Source organism: Notechis scutatus, chromosome 1 (genome assembly GCF_049901735.1).
Source record: "Notechis scutatus isolate UNSWTSFEM ecotype Mainland chromosome 1, rNotScu1.2, whole genome shotgun sequence".
Taxonomy (NCBI): Eukaryota; Metazoa; Chordata; class Lepidosauria; order Squamata; family Elapidae; genus Notechis; species Notechis scutatus.
Window position 1 is genome coordinate 193,562,761 of NC_142009.1, and position 21,526 is coordinate 193,584,286.

The 21,526-nt window shown below is 38.0% G+C and overlaps 1 protein-coding gene and 1 pseudogene across 1 annotated transcript in view; one reads left to right on the forward strand and one right to left on the reverse strand.

The window, feature by feature from the left end:
* Window positions 1-21,526, reverse strand: part of SCN2A (sodium voltage-gated channel alpha subunit 2) — a 108,038-nt gene that overhangs the window by 59,691 nt on the left and 26,821 nt on the right. The window lies entirely within an intron of this gene.
* Window positions 1,492-1,911, forward strand: LOC113429783 (large ribosomal subunit protein uL10 pseudogene; annotated as a pseudogene).

Below are 21,526 nucleotides of genomic sequence, written 5' to 3' on the forward strand. Positions count from 1 at the left end.
TGAATGGATTTCTCCCACCACACTAGCATTTTGGGGGAACCTAGATAGGATGGAAGGGAAATCTTCACCCCACCTAGGTGTGACTAATTACAGAAAGGAAACCAAATAAAAAAGTCGGGTCATTAACACAGCCCAGCTGAGATGGGCAATTGGCAACTGGCCAATTGAAACAAAAATCAACTTTATGAGATGCACCAAAAGAAACTTCTTCAGCTGAAGAAGTTTCTTGGATGAGAAGTGAAACATCTTCAAAGAAAACCAGACAGTCCAGTTGCCTCTTGAAAAAGCACCTTTGGGACAACCATGACCTGGATGACTGAGAATCTCCATAGACATCAAAAGAAAGTTTCCACTTACATAACAGTTTAAATACAAAAAAATTTCCAACAACAACCTTAACATTCTTCTAATTAAGCTAACTTTCCACCTGGCCAGAGATCATCCCTCTTTCACTACATACAAAACTCTTCCTGCACCAAACTTGACAGAACCCCTTTCTTTTCTTCTAATAGCTCTCTGGGCATACCAGGCTGGCTTGTTCTTCAAGGGGCCAGCTGTACCCCACCATAGGAAGGAAAAAACTGCTGTGCAGCATCTCTTTGGCACGTCCCTGCAAAGATGCATCAATCCCTACAACTGCCTCTCTGGGGGCTTGAAAGTGCAGAGCAGTCAGAGAATGTGGGGCGCAACCAATCCTGACCCAAACTTTTCTTAGCAAAGTCTTCAATCCAAGACCTCCCAAAATGACCACTTGGAGCTAGCTGATGCTGGAGTACATAGCACTTATTAACATTGATAAATTATTTTAAAAAGAGCCAAAAACTGGCTGGCCAGCTGGGAGCATAATGATGGGAGCTCCATTTATTATTTCAGATCAGAAATATATTAACTTTTCTACAGTGAAATTGTGTTTTGTTGTAGGACCATGTTGCAATGCAAGCAACTTAGGATATAAAAAGTAGAACCGTGCAAATTTACAACCATTTTTCTCACTGGGGTTGGAAAACATTTTTTTAAATTTTGCTGTACGATCAAGATTGTAGATTCAATTGTAAAGCATTAGGGGGAAGAGATAAATTTTAGTGCTTCCTAATGGAAGTATTTTGCATGGCTCTCTAAAAGATGTCTCCTGAAGATCATTAAGACCAGTGGTGGGATTCAAATTTTTTTAGTACTGGTTCTGTGGGTGTGGCTTGGTGGACGTGGCATGGCTTGGTGGGTGTGGCATGGCTTGGTAGGCGTGACAGGGGAAGGATACTGTAAAATCTCCATTCCCATCCCGCTAACCTGCTTTCCAGCTCCGTTCTCCTGTGCAGGGCAACAAAAGAAGACCCAGCCAATCAGCTGGGACTCGGGAGGCAGAGAATAGATGGGGGTGGGGCCAGTTAGAGGTGGTATTTACCGGTTCTCCGAACTACTCAAAATTTCTGCTACCGGTTCTCCAGAACTGATCAGAACCTGCTGAATACCACCTCTGATTAAGACTATAACATGTGGAACATCTCGCCCTTCTCCTTCGGGCTCATCATCCAGCAAGTGTTCAATAATGGCAGCATTTACAACCCAGAAATTCTGGGTATCACTAAGGAAACTTTGCACAAGCACTTTCTGGAAGGCGTTCATAACATAGCCAGCGTTTGTCTGCAGACCGGCTACCCTACTGTGGCCTCCCTCCACCATTCTTTCATCAATGGATACAAGCGAGTCCTGGCTGTGGCCGTGGAGACAAACTCCTCTTTCCCATTAGATGAAAAGGTGAAGGCCTTCCTGGTTGATCTGTCAGCTTTTGCTGCTGCTGCTCCGGCAGTGACCGAAGCAGATGGTCCTGCTGTAGCAGTGCCGGCCAAAGAAGAAGTCAAGGAAGAATCCAAAGAGTTTGATGAAGACATGGGCTTTGGGCTTTTTGACTAGCCACCTGTCTTAGGCTGAGTAGAGTGAAATTCAAAAGAAATAAATAAAAAGTATACTTCTTTACCACACACACACACACACGACTATAACATGAATAGTTAGGCATACTATTTTTTTCCAAGATCACAGATGATATGCCTCTGAATTCCAGAAGATGAGAAACATGAGCATACTTTGGGGTTTTTCTAGAGCAGGGGTCTCCAACCTTGGCAGCTTTGCTGGCTGGGGAATTCTGGGAGTTGAAGTCTGCCAGTTTAAAATTGCCAAGGTCGGAGACCCCTGTTCTAGAGAAATGAGAATGACACTTTGGAATAATCCAGCAACGCTGTTGTGTTCTTTTGTTTATTTCCTGTTATATATATGCTATTTTCCAGATGCTGCTATTTTTTTTCATCTCTACTTCTGGTACATGCGAATTAAGTGGGCTTTTGGACCAGTAAGTTATTATGAAGCAGAGAAATGTATGTTACCAAATTGGATGCAGCCTGTTTTGTACATATAGCAACGGGTAAATAGCTTTTTAAAAAGTAAATGGCAAGTTCAGAAGGATTTACAGACCACGGGAGAGGAAGATTTTAATACTTTGCATCCTGCTAGGTTTCTGATCAAGATTGAAGGCACTACACCCTGCTATTAGAATTGAGGGCAGAGAGGATGTGTATCCTCAGATGCATGTCTTCTTTTCTGAATACAAATAAAGGGTCTGGCCAAAAATATTGATTTGTAATAGATCATAACAAGGGATAAATACCACTATGTCAAGGTGGCAGACTACATTGGTCCCCTTCGCTTGAAATTTATATATTAAAAAAACATTCACACTATTAGTACTGATATAAATGGCATACTTCCCAGTTCAGGGGTTCCAGAATTTTTAAAAAGTGCAGAAACAAAACGTTGGTAGCTGAACAAGTAGATTTGTAGCCTGTTCCCCATTCAATCCTTCGCATCTTCACTGGGATCTAGGAAAAAATCTACTTGAGACCTGGAGAAAGAATGCTAGATAGATCACCTTAAATTAAATAGATAAGGCAAAATCACTTTCCTACAGGAGTGCAATACCTGCAAGATTTAAAATCAGCATGGAGCCTGAAGTTCATTTTGAAGTCATCACTGTTAGATCCAGGAAGTAGATGCGATGCCACAACATGCCTCTGGAGTATATCAGTGAACAAAACAGCTTATTGATTTTTTATCTGCACTTCCGTCAGCTTCTGGTTGGTTAGGGAACAAACTAGCATGCTTGTGTGCCTCTGTATAGCTGTTTCCTGTTGCTTTGACAACAAAGCACAGCAAGGGCAGAAGAAGGATAAGGATAAAGTGAGGCGACAAATGATGGCTTACATAGCAGATCAGAAATGGAACTTTAGAGCTCATGGTCAAAGGGGACAGGACACCACCCTTGAAAAGAAGCCTCAATATTTGCATCTGCCTAAGCCCTTCTCGGAGCTATTCAATTGGCATTCCAAGCTACGGAGCTGTTTTTCTCCATGGTAATCAATTTTCAAACATTACATAGGAACGGCCAAGTAATTATTCATATATGGACTGGTGTTTCTATGGGAGTTGTGGTTGAGTCTTTTCATATGTGCTTATTTCTGCATGCATAATTTTAAAAGGGTGGGACAACAATGCATTTGCACATCGGCATACTCCCTTCCAGCAAGAGAGGGAAAATTGCCTGGATTTTTGTATGAGCAAACAAATGTCCTGCTTTTTTATCAATGGTCAAAGAAAGTAGAAGGCCAGCAGTAGTAAAGATGCTTTGGAAGATGAGAAACAATGAGGGCTGGAAAGGTTGCTGAACCACAACTTGCAGGAGATCTAGCCAGTACGGCCACAATTGAGGGCAACAGCTAGAAAGTCACTGGTTCCGCAATCTGGATGTAGGATGCTAATTTAAATTTATGCTGGTTCCATCATTTGGCTGTAAGTGTTTATGGATCATTTTCTGGAACAATAAAAACAGGTTATGGTCTTCTGGATAATAACCTTTCAGATACTTGAAGAATGCTATTATCCTCCCCACATCATCATTTTTAACATTTTATAAATATCTAGCTCCCTTAATACCGTGTTTCTCATATAATAAGGCCGGATCTTATTTTTTTTTGAGCCCTGAAAAAATGGCTAGGTTGTCTTTTCGGGGGTGACTTAATTCCCCCCCCCTTGCATCTTTGGGTGGGCAGCGACGGCTTGGATGTTGACCTCGGCGTTGGTGGGGCACTTCATATCGGGGTCAACGCAGGCAGCACCATATCCAGGTGTGCAACAAAAGTACTTCCTAATGGCAAGCCCCCCCCATTCCCCCCCCCCCCATTTCGCATGTTTTAATATAGGCCTTAATTTGGGGGGAGGCGCTTAATTTCATTTCATGCCTATAAAACATGCTGGGACTTCCTATTGGGGGAGGCCGTATTGTTGGAGAAACAGGGTATTTTATTGCAGGACGTTGTTTCCAATTCCGAAGTCATTTTTCTTGCTTCTCTCTGGACCCATGTGAGTCTGAATTTTTTCCAGCTGTGATACTCAAAATAAACAACAGTATTCAAAGTAGAAAAGAATGAAACTATTCCTATACATCACGGGTGTCAAACTTGTGGCGTCAAGTTGCCATCACATGACGTTTTGTGGCATTTTTCCTATTCGCGAAGTGAGATTGGCATGGCCTGTGTGTGATGCATTTGACCCGTAGGCTGCCAGTTTGACACCCCCTGCTATACATGATTCAGAAATTGATCAGGTCCAGATATTGTGTTTGTTTGTTTGCTATAGACGTGAATACCAACTTGTTATGGCAAATGTTTTTCAACCACAACAGTTGACAGCTAGAGATGAACAAGAAAGACAGACCTATTATTTGTTAAGAGCACCCAAAGACTCAGAATATTTACTGCTATGTTGATATTAAAGGATATTTTCATCCTGCCTTATCAGTATCATCAAAAACCTAAAAACCACAGCATACAACACAGTTTGGAAGAATGGTTGTTATACAGACTGTGCATATTATCCCCTGCAAAAATCTCTGTCGACTAATTAATAACATGCTGAGTGACAGGTCCTGTCAGATAACAATGGGGGACAATCAGGGGTGGGATTCTACTGGTTCGGCCTGGTTCAGCCGAACCCCTTGCTCTGAAAATCAGCTGGCAACGAACTGGTTCTCTGCAACTTTTAATGTGGGCCCACATGCCCACCCCTGGGCTTTATCTACCTATATCTTCTTAGCTTATTAGCGCGGCACAGCGGATTGCCGCTGTGTTACTTGAGTGCTATGCACGCGCACACAGTGTGCATCGGGCATGCACGATCACCGAATCAGTTGTGAATCCCATCCCTGGGGACAACATAAGTAAGGTAAGAAGATTAAACAACAGCGTCCCACAAAGGTCTGTAATGGCACCTACACTATTCAACTTATACAAATCAGCTATGCTGGCAACAAGGAAATGCAAATTTGGATAAGCTGATGATTTGGCCACAGCAGTACAAGAAAAACACATGGAAGTGGCAGTCTCCTGTCCAAAGATCTTAAATCTTGGGAAAAAATTTCACTGACTAGAGGCTTACTCCTAGCACCAGTAACTACGAGCTTTCACCTTAACAACAAATTAGCCTATGAAATCCCAAAGGTCTACTTAAACAACTTACTCCCCTATAACCCCCATCCGAAGTACCTCGGAGTAATAGTAGACCAGGCTCTCTCCTATAAGATACATCCAGAGAATACAGTGGCAAAAATCAATACAAGGAACAATATACTCCAGAAATTATGCAGAATTAAATGAGGAGGTTCAGCTGCCATCCTCGGGTCATAAGCACTAGGGCTGCTCTATTCCAGAGCACAATACCATGCCCCTGTATGGTTTAACAGCTGCCATATTAGTAAGTTACACACCAGACTTAACAATACCATGAGGACTATTAGCAGATGTATTAAAACCACTTGGATTTGCTGACTTTCTGTTCTGAGCCATATAGCACCGCCAGTTTTACAAAGGCAAGAGGCAGTAATGAGAAAATACAGGAAAATATCTCCTACCAATGCACGCTGAGCTTCCTCATTTATCAGCTGGAAGACTCAAATCCCATTGGCACTTGCAGAACATCTGCCAACAATTTTAACATCGATTCCCTATCCAAAGGGGTCACTGAACACCCAGACATAAGAAGACATATAAATGACCCCACAAAAAAGGTGCCTTAGAACTATCACACCAGTAATGGATAATACTGAATAGGAATCGTACCTCACACTGTCTTAGTCAGAACTCATTATATAAATGGGGCATAGTTTCTACCCCTCAGTGTGACTGCAGAGTCCCACATCAAACTATATGACCAGTAGTAAGCTGAGGGCATGTAGCTGAGGGTGTCCAGTATCTGATTTTTTTCATTACAAACGATGCTGCGCTTCATGACCTAGACATTGCTATTTGAACACAGATCTTTTTAACATTTACATTTTATTGTGTTTTATTAATCTAGGTGAAATATTTCTAGTCCATGTATGATATGCCATATGCTAAATCAATAAATATTGCCAAAATATATTTTTATTATATATTTTTATTTTATTTACTTTTTATTACAAAGAATTCCTTAAGATAACCAGTCTCTCAACTCTTCAAAATCCATTTTAAAACAGAAATTGATCTAGGCTTCCTTGACTATTTCCTAATCTATTCCAGATATGTGGGTAGGACTGACTGAACCAAAAGTGACTAGCAGAGGAGTGGAGCTGAAAATCCTAGCACTCGTCTTCCTGCCTTATTTACTGCCTTGAAATGGCATTTTTCTACCCAAGGAAACAAGAGATTTCTTGGAAGCGCTTATAGTGTTCAGCTTGCATAAATCACTATCATATGACTGATCCTGCATGACAACTCAAAACGTAGATTTGTTGTGTATTCCTATCAATGAGAACCTACTTTATTCTCCACAGTATTCCTTGATTTACAACAGTTCATTTAGTGACCATTCAAAGTTACAACAGCACTGAAAAAAAGTAAGCTATAACCATTTTTCAGACTTACGACTGCTGCTCATGGTCATGTCAACAAAATTTAGACGCTTGGCAGCTGGTTCATATTTATGACAGTTGCGCTGCCCTTGGGTCACGTGATCACCTTTCGTGACATTCTGGCAACCCAAGTCAATGGGGAAGCCAGATTCACTTAACAACTGGGTCATTAACTTAACAACTGCAGTGATTCACTTAACAACCGTGGCAAAATAGGTGGTAAAACGAGTCAAAATTCACTTAACAAATGTTTTGCTCAGCAACAGAAATTATGGTCGTAAGTCCAGAACTACCTGTATTCTATTCTCATTTGCCAGAAGCACAAACAACATACGAAGTCCAACAATGAAAACTGTGAATATTAAGGAACAAGAGCAGCTTTGTATCTCAGAAATAGTCCAACTCTTTTCACACTGAATTTGAATCTGGAACATTAGGGACGACTCACACCCTGGTCAGCATTTCTTCACTTTCCTACCATTGGATAGGAGATATAGAAGCATAGCCAGCTGCACCAACAGGCTGAAGAATAGTTTCTATCCGTGGGCTGTCAGACTCCTGAATGGAAAATAACTTCATGTCAACATACTATGATAGACTTGCAGCACATTGAGCAATAAGTTCACATGGTGTAACAAGATTGTGTGTTTGTTAGTAGGATTCACTTGGTTAGGGACTTTCTGTCTTCACTGTGAGTTGTGTTGGGGGGGATGCACGAAGGAAGGTTCAGCCAATTTCATTGTACACATGTTGTACTCTGACAATAAAGGTTGATTTGATTTGATTTCTGTCCAAACCCTGTCTCCTATGATATGGAGAAGTGAGGGGCCAGGTGAAAATAGATACCAGGCTTCATAGACTGACAATTGCTATGTCTTCATTGGATTCTGGTAGAAAACAAAATGAAGAATCAATGGTGTGACAGGCAAATGTATCTTGAAAATAAAATAATATTTAAAATACTGTTTGACAACGATACATTAAGTACATTAAGTATTATTATTTGAATGTCCTAAATATTTTTCCCATTAACCAAAACTATTTGAAGTTAAATCTTTGATGGGAAATCAATAAAATCCTTGGTGTGCTTTAAATGTTACACCCAAATCCATTTACAATATTAATAAGACAGTAATTCATTGGAATGACTGCACCTGTTTTAAAATACAGCTGTTCGCTAATGTGTAAATCTTAAAGTGCCTTACAGTACCAAAATATATAAAAAGCACTCAAATGCTTTTTGCAGTCTGCTTGACCATTTTCTCCAAATGGATATCTGTGTATATGCAATGCCTCTTCCACAGGACCTTGCAACAAAAGATTTCCCATTTCTGCTTTGAACTGCAGGAAGACCACAGTGACTTCCAATGAATTCACCGAAATTCCTGTAGTGCATTTGGCATGTCCCAGGTCCTGCCAGCTGGGGAATGTCGTATGATGGGGCCAAGCAAGAGACCCATTTCTGTTGTGTCTTCCATCTTATGGAATAACAACCCTCTGGAGACCAGATTGGCCGTTACCCTGATGGCTTTCTATAAGGCCTTAAAAATGTATTTTACCTTGGGAACTCAGAAGTACAGCTTGCACAATGGCTGTGTTGAGAGATGTGAGAATAATTTTGCTATAGATTCTGCAACATCCAGCTATATAAATTGAAAGAAGTAAATAACATCTGCAAGGGTACTCAGGAGAATATGAGGAATGTATAACCTAGGTGTCAAACTCGCGATGACACGTTGTCATGTGACATATCACAACTTTTTTCCCCTTCGCTAAAACGGAAATGGGGGTGGCCAGCATGTGACGGATCTGGCCCACAGGCTGTAAGTTTGACCTAGGGTATATATAATTTACGTCTTATTCTCTCGCATGTGCCATTTTGGTATAGGTTGAAGAGGAATATATTACTAGTGTTCCGAGTAGGTAACATAAGGAAATACTTTGTGGTGTGTGTATTGGGAATGGGGTTAATTTTGTAAAAAAATAATTATTTACATACAAGTCTTCCCCATCCATGGGCTTATATATATGGATTCCCCCTCATTTTGTCCCAGTGCATATGCATGCAACTTTTAATAGATAGGCAAGGAAATTTGTCAGCTTATCACTACCTCTTATTTAGCTGATACACTGCACGTTGGAATTCAACAGTTGCAATTTTGTTAAAAGAAGGAAAACCTTTCATAAATTAGAGAAATTAAAATTTGATATAATCTGCCTACAAGAAGTACATATTAAAATATGAACAATTGTTGATACAGCCAAAATTAGGGAAAATATTTACTTCCTTGACACAATGTAAGAAAAGAGGAGTGGTTTTATATATTAAAGAGACCATCCCATTTATATATTAAAGAGACCATTTTTGATATAAATCAAAAAAATTGATTTATACTCATGATGATGGAAGAATATTAATGGTGGAAATAATGGACAATAATACGAAAACTCTCCTGATTGCAATTTATGCCCCGAATGACAATCAAGAAGAATTCTATAAAAAATTACATATGAAAATAATTGAACTGGACTATGTTAATATAGTTATGATGGGAGATTTTAATGGGATTGTAGACAATAAACTGGACTATACAGCACAGAAAACAATAAAACAAAATAGAAAGACTCTCCCTAAATCTTTTTTTAAAATGGTAGATGAAATAAACTTAAAAGATACATGGAGAGAAAGAAATGCTAAAACTAAACAATACACCTTCTACTCAAACAGACACTTATCATGGTCCAGAATAGACATGATATGGATGTCAACAGAATTGTTAACTAATATTCAAGAAATAAATATTGAAACAAGTACTTGGGAAGATCACAATCCAATGACAATTAAATGGAAAGGACAAAGAAGAAGATCTAGATGGATGTTAAATAATACTATTTTAAAGGAAAAAGACTTCACACAGTGGATGGAGAAAGAACTGGCCTTTTTCTGTAGAGAAAACAAAAAAGAAGATACATCAATTCAGAATGTATGGGATACAATGAAGGCATATGCCAGAGGCTTGATAATAGACTATACAAGGAAAAGAAATACCATGAAAAGATTAGCCTCTAAGACACTAGAAGATGAGTATAAAGGACTTGAAAAAGTGCTACAGAAAATGCCACAGAAAAAGGACATTAAGTTAAATATGGATATAACCAAACATAAAATGGGTTTAATAGAAAAAGAAGAATTAGCACAAAAAAAGTAGAGGGGCTAAACAGAACTACTTTGAAGATGTAAATAAACCAGGTAGATGGTTAGCATATAAATTGAGAAAGGAAAAAGAATCAAGGAAAATATTGCAATTAATAGATGACCAAGGGCAAGTTTGCTATGGTAGTAAAGAGAAGAAGGAAATCATTCGAGACTATTATGGGAAACTATACGCACAAGAGAATATTGATGAGGAAAGAGTTAAACAGTATTTACAGAATGCTAAATTACCCCAGACACCTAAAGAGATTGAAACAATGTTAGAAAGCAATATAACGATGATGGAGTTAACTGAAGCACTCAAGAAGCAAAATAATGGAAAGGCACCAGGCCCAGATGGACTTCCGGCAGAATTTTACAAACATTACAAGAATCCTTGAACTTTCCATTGCTAGAAGTTATGAATGAAGTTATGTTAAAGAAGAGGATATCTAAATCATGGTCAGAAGCTTATATCACACTTATTCCAAAAGAAGAGACCGATCCATTACAAATTAAGAACTATAGACCTATTTCTCTATTAAACACAGATTATAAAATCTTTGCTTCAATATTGGCAGAAAGACTTAAAAAATACTTAAATAATTTTATCCATCCTGATCAAATTAAAGACAATATGAGAGTAATCTTGGACACTTTGGAATACTACGAGGTGCATCCTGAAAAACAAATGGCTCTGATATTTCTAGATGCACAGAAGGCATTTGATAATGTGAATTGGCGATTCATGTTGTTACTGTTGGAACAGATGGGCTTTGCTAGAAAATTTATTCAAGCAATAGAAGCCATATATCATAAGCAAACGGCAAAGGCAATGATAGAGGGAGAACTGACAGATTCTATCGATATAAGAAAAGGAACAAGACAAGGGTGCCCACTATCACTCCTGTTGTTTGTGTTAACTTTGGAAGTGCTAAATAGAAATATTTGAGATGAAAAGAATATAAAAGGGATGTAAATTAAAAAGGAAGAATTTAAGTTGCAAGCATTTGCAGATGATCTGGTTTTTATTTTAGAAGACCCACTTGAAACAGCATCAAAATTGATAGAAAAGATAGAGACGTATGGAAAGGTGGCTGGTTTGAAAATAAATAAAGATAAGACAAAGATCTTGACAAAGAATATGCTACCAAGACAAAAGGAAGAACTGGCAGACCTATTGAAAATTCAGGTCACAAATAAGATTAAGTACTTGGGGATATACTTGACAGCAAGATGCAGTACACTAAAAGAGAATAATTATATCAAACTTAAACAGCAGATAGCGCTAGATTTGGCGAAATGGGAAAATTTACAACTGTCATTAATAGGGAGAATATCAACAATCAAGATGAATATATTACCCAGAATTTTATATTTGTTTCAAACAATTCCAATTAGGCTTGGGAAAGACTACTTTGAAAATTTAAATAAAATTGTGTTGAAATATATATGGCAAGGTAAAAAAGCGAGAATAAAGTTAAAACTTTTGCAAGATGCTAGAATAAGAGGAGGATTTGGTTTGCCTAATTGGGAGTTGTATTACCAAGCTACAAATTTGATGTGGGTTAAGGAATGGATAACACTAAGAAATACTAGATTGTTGACATTAGAAGGTCATGATCTGTTGTTGGGGTGGCATGCTTTTTTATGGTATATACTATAAAGGAACTAAAACACAGGGGTACTTTAGAAGACATTATATACGGCAGTCTCTGTGGTTAAACTGGGAGAAGATTAAAAGACAATGTTATTTGAAAATTCCAGTCTGGCTATCGACTATTGAAGCATTTTCTTATCCTATAATATACAAAAAGGAACAAACAGTTAGATATGGTGAAATATTGAATGAAAAGGGTGAACTTAAATCTATACAAAAACTAGAGGAACAAGGTATAAAGATGAATTGGTTTTCATATTCGCAAATACATTCAAGGATATATAGTAAAGACTTGAAATACCTGATTGTAAATGTATTAACAGCAGCTAGGATTGTATTTGCTAAAAACTGGAAAAATGAGAAAACACCATCACAGGAGGAAATCATTAAGAAAATATTGGAATGTGGTGAAATGAGCAGATTGACATTTGAAATTAGAGAACAGGATGATAAACAATTTTATAAAGTTTGGGATCTATTATATCAATGGTTAGACAATAAAATATAGTAATGAAATATGTAGACTTTTAGAAAATAATAAATATATAAAGATGTATTCTTTTCTTATTATATCTACAAAATGATTCTAGGATAGATCTGGGATGATAATATGAATTGACATAAAACAAATTAAGTAAAATATGACCATTTTGTAAAACATGAATGAATAAAAGTATAAATAAAAGTCAAATGATTGATTAATAATGATATTAATGTATTTAATATTTGATTGAAAATACGAGATTATATACAATGTAATTATAGTTGAAGACTATGAAATGGAAGCACAAAACTATTTGTAAACCAACCGGCAAACTGTATGTACACATATGGAAGATGACTTGATGTTTTTATGTTTTGTTTGTTTATGTTTGTTTTAAAAACCAATAAATTTTTTTAAAAAAGTTGCAATTTCTGATGAAGGATGTATTTTTTATTTTATTTTTATTTGTCAATTGCTTACAAGATAATAGGTATAAGTAAAAACATAGTTATGAATACATGGATACATATAAGAAAAATAAAAGAAACAATAGGACAGGGACTGTAGGCACGTTGGTGCGCGTATGCACGCCCCCTACAGACCTCTTAGGAAAGGGGTGAGGTCAATAGTAGACAGTCTAAGGTTAAAAGTTTTTGGGGTTTGGGGAAAAAAACCACATTCAGTATGTGCAACCTTTTCATATTACTGGTTAAGGTGCACCTGCTAAATTTTTGCCGGTAGTTTATTTGATAAAAACACAAAAATTGAAGTCATTAGGATATGGTAAATCAAAACGAGAGTGGAAAAGGTGGTCTCTTCACAGAATCACTTTCAACGCATACTGATTGCATTTTAGCTGTAGGGGAAATAGTCTAAGAAATCTTTCAGCAAGAGTAGCACAATACCCTACTGTTCTTTTAGGTTAAAAATCAAAAGCAGTATACCTTGACTCACAACGGTTCATTTAGTGACCGTTCAAAGTTACAACATAACTGAAAAAAGTGACTTATGACTATTTTTCATACTTACAACCATTGCAGCCTCACATGGTCATTGATCAAAATTCAAATGCTTGGAAACTGACTCATATTTATGACAGCCACAGTGTCCCAGGGTCATGTGATCAGTTTTTGCAACTGTCTGACAAGCAAAGTCAATGGGGAAGCCAGATTCACTTAACAACCATGCAAGTGCAGTGATTCACTTAGCAACTGTGGGAAGAAAGGTGGTAAAATGTAGCAAAACTCACTTAACTGTCGCACTTAGCAACAGAAATTTTGGATTCAATTGTGGTCATAAGTTGAGGGCTACCTGTATTTCTAATTGTGCATTTCTACTTGCAAGATGTTGAATCTCAGAGCACAGAGACATTAACAGTGCTTTAAAAAATAGCATGTCTACTTTGAATACCCAGTAGAAAGCAATGGATGACAAAGCAATATTGAATTGTTGCTCATTGATGCCATAAACTGTATTCTAGAGTAGTCTGAGTGATCTGCAGTGGTTGCTGAAAAACATCACAAAACATAGCACTTTGTTCTTAAAAGGGGGATATTTGGAAGAAGTGCAAGCTGCACTGGAAATATATTTTGAATGTGCAAGTTAACAAAAAATATCCTGTGTGGAATCAGTAGCCAAATGTGCAACAAAGAATTTTTTTCCCTGAGCAGAGTAAACCTTGCTAAATTTTGCTGGTTAGTTCTTGTTCTTTGCCCACCTACTTAGATTTGCTTGCAGCCATCTAATTTAGGAGCTGCAGTGTGGAAAAAAAATCATTGCTGAATCCTGTCTGGTGGTCTTTGTGCTGTGCCACCTGAGAATTTTAAACCACAGCTCCAGATGGAATTACTCATCCAGCATTGCTAAAAATGCTGAGGAACAAATGTTTAGTACTAATGGTGCTGGAATTCCAAGTGAGGTGTTACAGAGGGCTGGTAAGGCAAGGGAGAGAGTATTGTTTTTTTCCACAGTATCCAAATCTATCTCTTGTGGAACAATCTGCTACTCAAAATGATGGCTTCTTGTGGTATGACTGACTCCTGGTTACAATGTACCCAGATGTCACATTACCAGAAAACAGATCAGAATCTTTGGCTTGCTAAAATATCTTCATGAGTTCAAATGTGTATTTGTGCCTACTCCCCCATATATGTACCCATTATGATAACCAATTTCATCATTATCAAGTTTGAAAAATGTCACAAAATAAATGAATCTCACACAGGTAGTTCTTCAATTCACGTCAATTGAGCCCAAAATTTCTGTAGCTAAGTGAGACATTTGTTAAGTGAATTTCGCCCCATTTTATGACCTTTCTTGCCACAGTTGTTAAGTGAATCACTGCAGTTGTTAAGTTAGTAACATGTGAGTCTGGCGTTACTTATCAGAAGGTCTCAAAAGGCAATCACATGATCCTGGGACACTGCAACTGTCATAAATATGAGTCAGTTGCCCAGCATCTGAATTTTGATCATATGACCATGGAGATGCTGCAATGGTTGTTAGTGTGAAAAACAGTCATAAGTCACTTTTTTCAGTGCCATTGTTACTTCAGTCACTAAATGAACTGTTGTAATTCGAGGACTACTTGTACTATATTGCCAAAATGATTATTCACCTCCACCCATAACTTAAAATACTTTTTTTCATCTAAATGGCAGAGGTTATAAATAGAATTTTAATTTTGGTTCTTGCAGGTAGACGTGTCTGTCTGGTTTTGTCTGAGCTTGGAAACTGAACAGGCTTGGATCCAGTTAGCACTTGGCCAGAAACCAAAAGTAAATGCCAGAGCTGGAGGCAACAGACAAAGAAAAAGTACTAAGGTATCTTGGAAAAAATCAACGGCAAAATTCTTGGATGTCTTTGTCAACTCAGGTCATTTCAAATCAAGCTTGACTCAAGTTTATGTTTATCATTACAATTAACAATTACTTCTCTCCCAGTTTCTACCTGGGATCTGCATGTTTCAAATCCCATTGGCCAAAGAATGCCTGTTGGTGACATCTAGAAGAGATAGCTTTTCTGATGAAGCACTTGCCTTATAGAACATTCAGCCTCTGGAGGTCAGAATGGCTCCAACAATGATGACCTTTTGTATGACCCTAAAGACTTGGTTCTGTGCCTATATCTGGAAATCTGACTGTCCATAGGAATTGGTTTCTCCTTTCATTTAATAATTATGTGTATGTATTCTCAGCTGTTGTGTATGTTGTATTATTGTAATTTTTTAAAATGTTGCTTGGCACCCAGAGTTACTTGGTAAGATGGACAGCTATACAAATTGAATAAATAATGACATAACACAATATTGATTAAAGGTAAATCTACATGAAATAAACTCAAGAAACCCCTTTGCTATGTAAGATGGATTGGGTGCCAGTTTGTTTCTGAATTCAATTTGGGGTGTTGGTTCTCACCTTTAAAGCTCTTCATGGCATGGGACTAGCCTACCTGATGAATTGTCTTATCCCAAACACATCATCCCTTCTTACCTGGTCAAGCAGGGAGAGTATGTTGCAAATCTCGTTAGTTAAAGAATTACAGTTAGAGAAGCTTTTTCATTGTTTCTCCTGCCCTTTGGAATATCTTATCCCCAGAAGTGAGACAGAGCCCCCACTCCGCTGGCCTTCTGAAAGAGTATTAAGACCTGGCTTGGCCAATTGGCATGGGGTTGAAGAGTGATATGCAGCTTTGTGGGTGGCTGGTAAGGTGAGGGTGCTCCCTTAGCTTTTCTTAACTTATTAGTATCTTAATTTTAACTTTGTTCTTAACTCTCTTCTAACTTTGTTGTATTTATGCTTTTATACCACTTTTTATCTTTTTTATTGTAAACCACTCAGAGTCACTTAGGCAAGATGGCTAGTGTAGAAATGTGGTCAAAACTGTACTGAATTACAGAACAATTTTGTCCAGCTCTTTTTTGATTGTAGCCTAGAAAAAGCAACTTATCCTTGGGTTGGATATGGGAACATGGATATAAGTCAGTGAAAAACCAAATGCCATAGTTTAATTCCTAGAATTACTATCTAGGTATATCAGTATGGACATAATGACCAGAATCCTGCCCCAATAGAGTTAGTCCTCAACTTACAACTACAATTGGGACTGGAACTCCCATAATTAAGCGATGCAGTTGTTAAGTGAATTGCACCCAATTTTAAGACCTTTTTTTGCTATAATTGTTAAGCGAATACTGTAGTCATTAAGAGAATCACAGAGTTGTTAAGTAAATCCAGCTTCCCTCATTGACTTTGTTGGCATTCCCCTGGGAAGACTGGAAATGATAATTATGTGATCCCAGAGGGCTGTAACCATTGTAAATACATACCAATTGCCAAGTACTTCATCATGTAACCATGGGGAACATTGAGATGGTGATAAGTGTGAAGCTGGTTATAAGTCACTTTTTTCAGTAGCATCATAACTTTGAATAATTATGCAAGACAAGGATTACAAAAGTACTACTGTATCAGAAATCCTCTATCATCTCATCCTTACAGCTTATCTTTTGCACTTGAGACTTAATATATTGCCACTAAGTAGAAGTTTTGATTGTTGTAGGATATTGTCACACCTTATGACAGTGCATTCTATAAATTAAATACAAATATCAACCACAATAGATAAATTATGTAAAATACCAATAAGACTTAACTTTACAAGCTTTTCTTATTCATGGGCCACTGTTGCTCCAGGTATCCCTTACCTTGCTCACTATAGTGGTTTAAATAAATCTACTGCTTACAGGGGGAAAGCCTCTATTAATCTACTTGCCAAAGAAGCATCAGTGAGTTTTATGGCACTTTAAACACATAAATGTATTAAGGCTTACTTTTGTGCAACTTCTGCTTGCTTCATCAGCAGTATGAAGTGTTGCTGTGATTTATGAATATATACATACAAATATATACATGGGGATAGGGCAGAAGAGTGTGGTCAGAGGAAAATTAACTGCAGAAGATTCATACATTAATAACATTAATAAGAATTGCTACAAATATTATTATTAACCTTTTTCATTATGTAACTGCGTGAGTCAAGATCTCTCGGGCCCTGAAAGAGTTTAAATATCTGTGGAGTGCCTTTTCACTGCAGAATTGATTCATAAATAGGCTCCTAGCATATTACCTTTATCTAAGCTTGGTTTTGGAGATGCAGATATCTCATTATTCTGCTACATAACACCTTCAGCACAGGAGCTTTGAGAAATTACTTTCTGCTTTGCCTGCTTACTGTGCATACTTGGATAGGATGGCACCTAAGCACACACCAAACCAATAAAGCAGAAGAATCCTGCCAAGAATCCCCCAGAAATGCTCCATTGATACCATGATCACTGGGAAGGATAATGAAAATGTGCGCAACTCAAAAATCAAACTTGGAGTATTCCAGTGGCACAATAAACTGACCCTGTGCTAACTGGTGTTTGCTATTACATTGCAGGAGCATTAGAATAAATCTCAAGCCAAAACTAAATCCAAACTGCCATTTAGCCATATAAACCTCACTAGGATTGTGAGGCAAATGCTTCTCCTGCCCTACAAAGTTTTTGCCTTTATATAATTGGAGAAAGGGTGGGGCATCGATCTAAAATCTGTCTGGAAACGCCTCATTCGGAAAATTAAGCAAATACGTAAGTTAAGGAGTACAATTTTTTTTGCAAATGAAACTGAAATGGATCTTAAAGGGAAAACAATCCTATCAGATATTGCAAGAAGGCAGAACAGATCCTAGAGCAGACGCTGCACATCAATAACCTGAGCAGGAAGAAATGCTTTTCATCACATTTTCTTCCACTGAGCTCGCCTCCCCATCTGGAGAATTAAAAAAAAAAAAACTCATCATAAACGGAGGCAACAGACTAGCAAATTAAAGAAAGGCTGTCTGGAATGAAAGGGGCTGGAGGAGAGATAAAACTAAGGTGGCCTACTCCTTCATATAAGTAGGGGAACCATGTTTTTCTGCCTGCGCTCTGTAAAAGGGTCCCAGTAGCAGTCATGCTGCACAGCAAAGGGAGTGGGGAAGGTTGCCTAGCAACTGGTCCTGGAAGCTGCAGCAGGGAATTGTGACCTGGCAGCTAGATGAACAGTGTGGGGAGGAGGAATGCAGGGAGGGGGGCGGGCTTTCCCCCTCCCCAATAGCTGCTACAGCATATTAAGCAAATTAGCAGTTTTTAAGAAAGTCTTTATCATGCAAAGCATTGTGGTTTACCCCGACCTCAAGTATCTGCATGCTGTAAATGAAGCTCCCAGCAGTTAAGGGATGGAAAAAGTAGCTGTACCACTGCAGTGAGGGAGGGAGGGGGGAAATTCAGTGTGCAGGCAAGAAAAGGGTGGAGGGATACCCCTGTCGTGTTGTGGGTAGGAAGATTCCCTTCGCTGGTGAAAGAGAAGCAAGGCTATTTATACATACGGTGGGATGCAGAACAACGAGGTGTGATCTAATGAAGAGGCAGAAAGAATCCGCATCATCTGCCCAACGGGGGAAGCGATGGGAACGGGAGCCTTTTGAGAAGGGGGACTGCCCCCCTCGCTGGCCTGATTGGCCCTGGCAGCTAGACTCTGAGCGATTCTGCAGAATAAATATTACAGGTGGTCAAGAGGAACCTTGGAAGGGTTAGCTTGATTCTTCAGGGCACCAGCTGCCAGGTTTTGACAAGAGTTTCTATTGGAAGTCGGATAGAGCTAGACACCTGTGATGCCCAAGCAGGGAGGAGAGGGAAAAAGAGAATACTGATAACTGTCAGAGGGGAAAAAATCTATTTTAGGTTTCCTCCTCTGACACTTTATATGAAAGATGGATCCTGTGAATCAATGTGTTTGGAATTAAAGGTGGTGCTTGACAATTGCCTTGCTGGATGAGACCAACATGTACCAAAAGTATTTGCTTTCCAAACGTAGTCAGTCAGGTGCCCACTAGGAAGCAGGAAATCAAGGAAAAGGAAAATAGAGATATCAGCATTTTTCAACCTCAGCAACTTGGAGATGTGTAGACCCCAACTCCCATGAAGGCTGGGGAATTCTGGAAGTTAAAGTCCACATATCTTGAGTTGCTGAGGTTGAGAAACACTGAAAATTCTATATTCAGGTGTGCTGAATGGAAAGACACCTGATATTTGCCACCCCAGGTGATTCTGAAGTTATTCATACTGTGTTCGATATGGCTGACATCTTAACAAGATGATTTTGGATTGAACATTGTGACTATTATTCCTTAAAGCAGTGGTTCCCAACCTTTTTTTTGCCCCGCACCCCTAAAGAAATTTTACTCGAACCTCGCACCCCCTGAAATAAATAATAAATAAAAATGCCAACATATAGCCAATATCCTATTATTTACCTGGACTTTTCTTGCACCCCCCGGAATATCGTCTCGCAACCCAGGTTGGGAACCCCTGCCTTAAAGGCTATGTAAAAAAGCATTTCCTTTTTCTGCCCTAAACCTACCTTTACTCATACTTCATTTAACCCACTTCAGATACTAAATTATTTCAGGGGGCATGGATCATAATAAACACAATCTGCCCTTCTCAGCCTTTAATAGTGTTTGCGGTGTTAGAAAGATGGTTTTTTATTTTTTATTTTTTGCAGAAAATGTGGACAGGGACTTGAGAGGAAAACAGAGTATCTGTTGTTTTTTATAAAATGCATTGGGCCATTTAGAATCTTGGATTGTAAGGAATAGTCTTACAACTAATGCTTTTTAGTTATATTGGGAGCATAATCCCTAGTCATTGACAATGTGTTGAATCCTGGAGCTTGTAGTTCCAATATATCTGAAGAGTAGCAGCATGGGCAAACATGTTGCATAAAACACAGTGTAAGGGCTGCTGAAAAATTAAAATGCAAACCACTGGGGTATTTTAAAAGCATGGGATTACCTCTGCTAGACTGGACAACACTTCAGCTAGTCCTTCCTAGATATTTATGGCAAGCTATAAACAACACACTTTCTACTATCAGTAATCCTCAATTTATGATGACAATTGAGAACAGAATTTCCACTACTAAACAAAGCTGTTTTTAAATGAATTGCATTTGATTTCACGACCCTTTTTTGCCACAGTTAAGCGAATCATTGCAGTTGTTAAGTGAATCATATGGTCATTAAGTGAATTCTAGTTCACTCATTGACTTCCCAGTTGACATGTATCCAGGATGCTGGAACCACTGTATATAAATGCCGGTTGCCAAGCATTCAATTTATGAAGGATAGGACTGGAGATTGCTTAATTTGATATCATTCTAAAAAATCACATAACTCAGTCAGACTCTCTTGATATTTGACATATCGAATAACATAATACATTTGTTTATGAAATCATTTACTCCATCATTTTTTCCTGTATTTCAGACTTTAAAAGGCCACACAAACATATTTGTCATTTTTATATATCATACTGAATGAACTAATGTACAGTTGGGCAACCCCTCCAGAGACGTTTTGCATGAACAGAAGCATATAAATATTTTAAATACATAAATAACAAAAGTGCGCACACATAAAGAAAAGTGCTACAAAATCAGACTATATATATTATTGTAATTAATGACTGTCCTAATGTTACATGTTTAAGTATAATGCACTGCAAGATATAAAATATAAATACTACAAGCAAAATTTCAAAATATTTGTGCAGTGCAAGTGCATTGTTAGACAGCAAAAGTGGATTTGCTACTGCTGTCTGTTAAAAATATTAAGTTTGTTGCTTTTTAAAGTATAAATTAACATGGACTGATTTTGCTCTGTTTGGCCCATTTAAGAGTGGTTTGCAGATAGGTATAGCATGTGCATATGTACCAGTAGGAAATCAAGCGTCCGCTTTTTTATATTATCCCAGGGAGTTATTTCAATGAAGCATAAGGAGAATAAACATTTTTGAAGAGAGACATATGTCACTGCCAGTAAATTACATGAGAGGAAAGGTCTCATCGTACTTCTGTATCTATGAAATGACTTACAGAAAGAGATGCCAGATCTGCAACTAGCCGCTTGTTCAAATACTTTGTGAAGGCTAGGATTACATGGGAAAGGAAGCAGAGTATAGTATATAGTATATATATGTATAGTATATTTTATGTATGTCTTTGCTAGATTTTAATTGATTTCTTAATGGGAGTGAGAATGAATGATAAGTACATATCTTAGTGGGCTGAAATATTAAAAAAAACATATATTTATTCAATTTAATGCCACCCACTTCTGAGCAACTCTGTGTGGCTCACAATGCACTAAGCAAGATAAAAACAATTT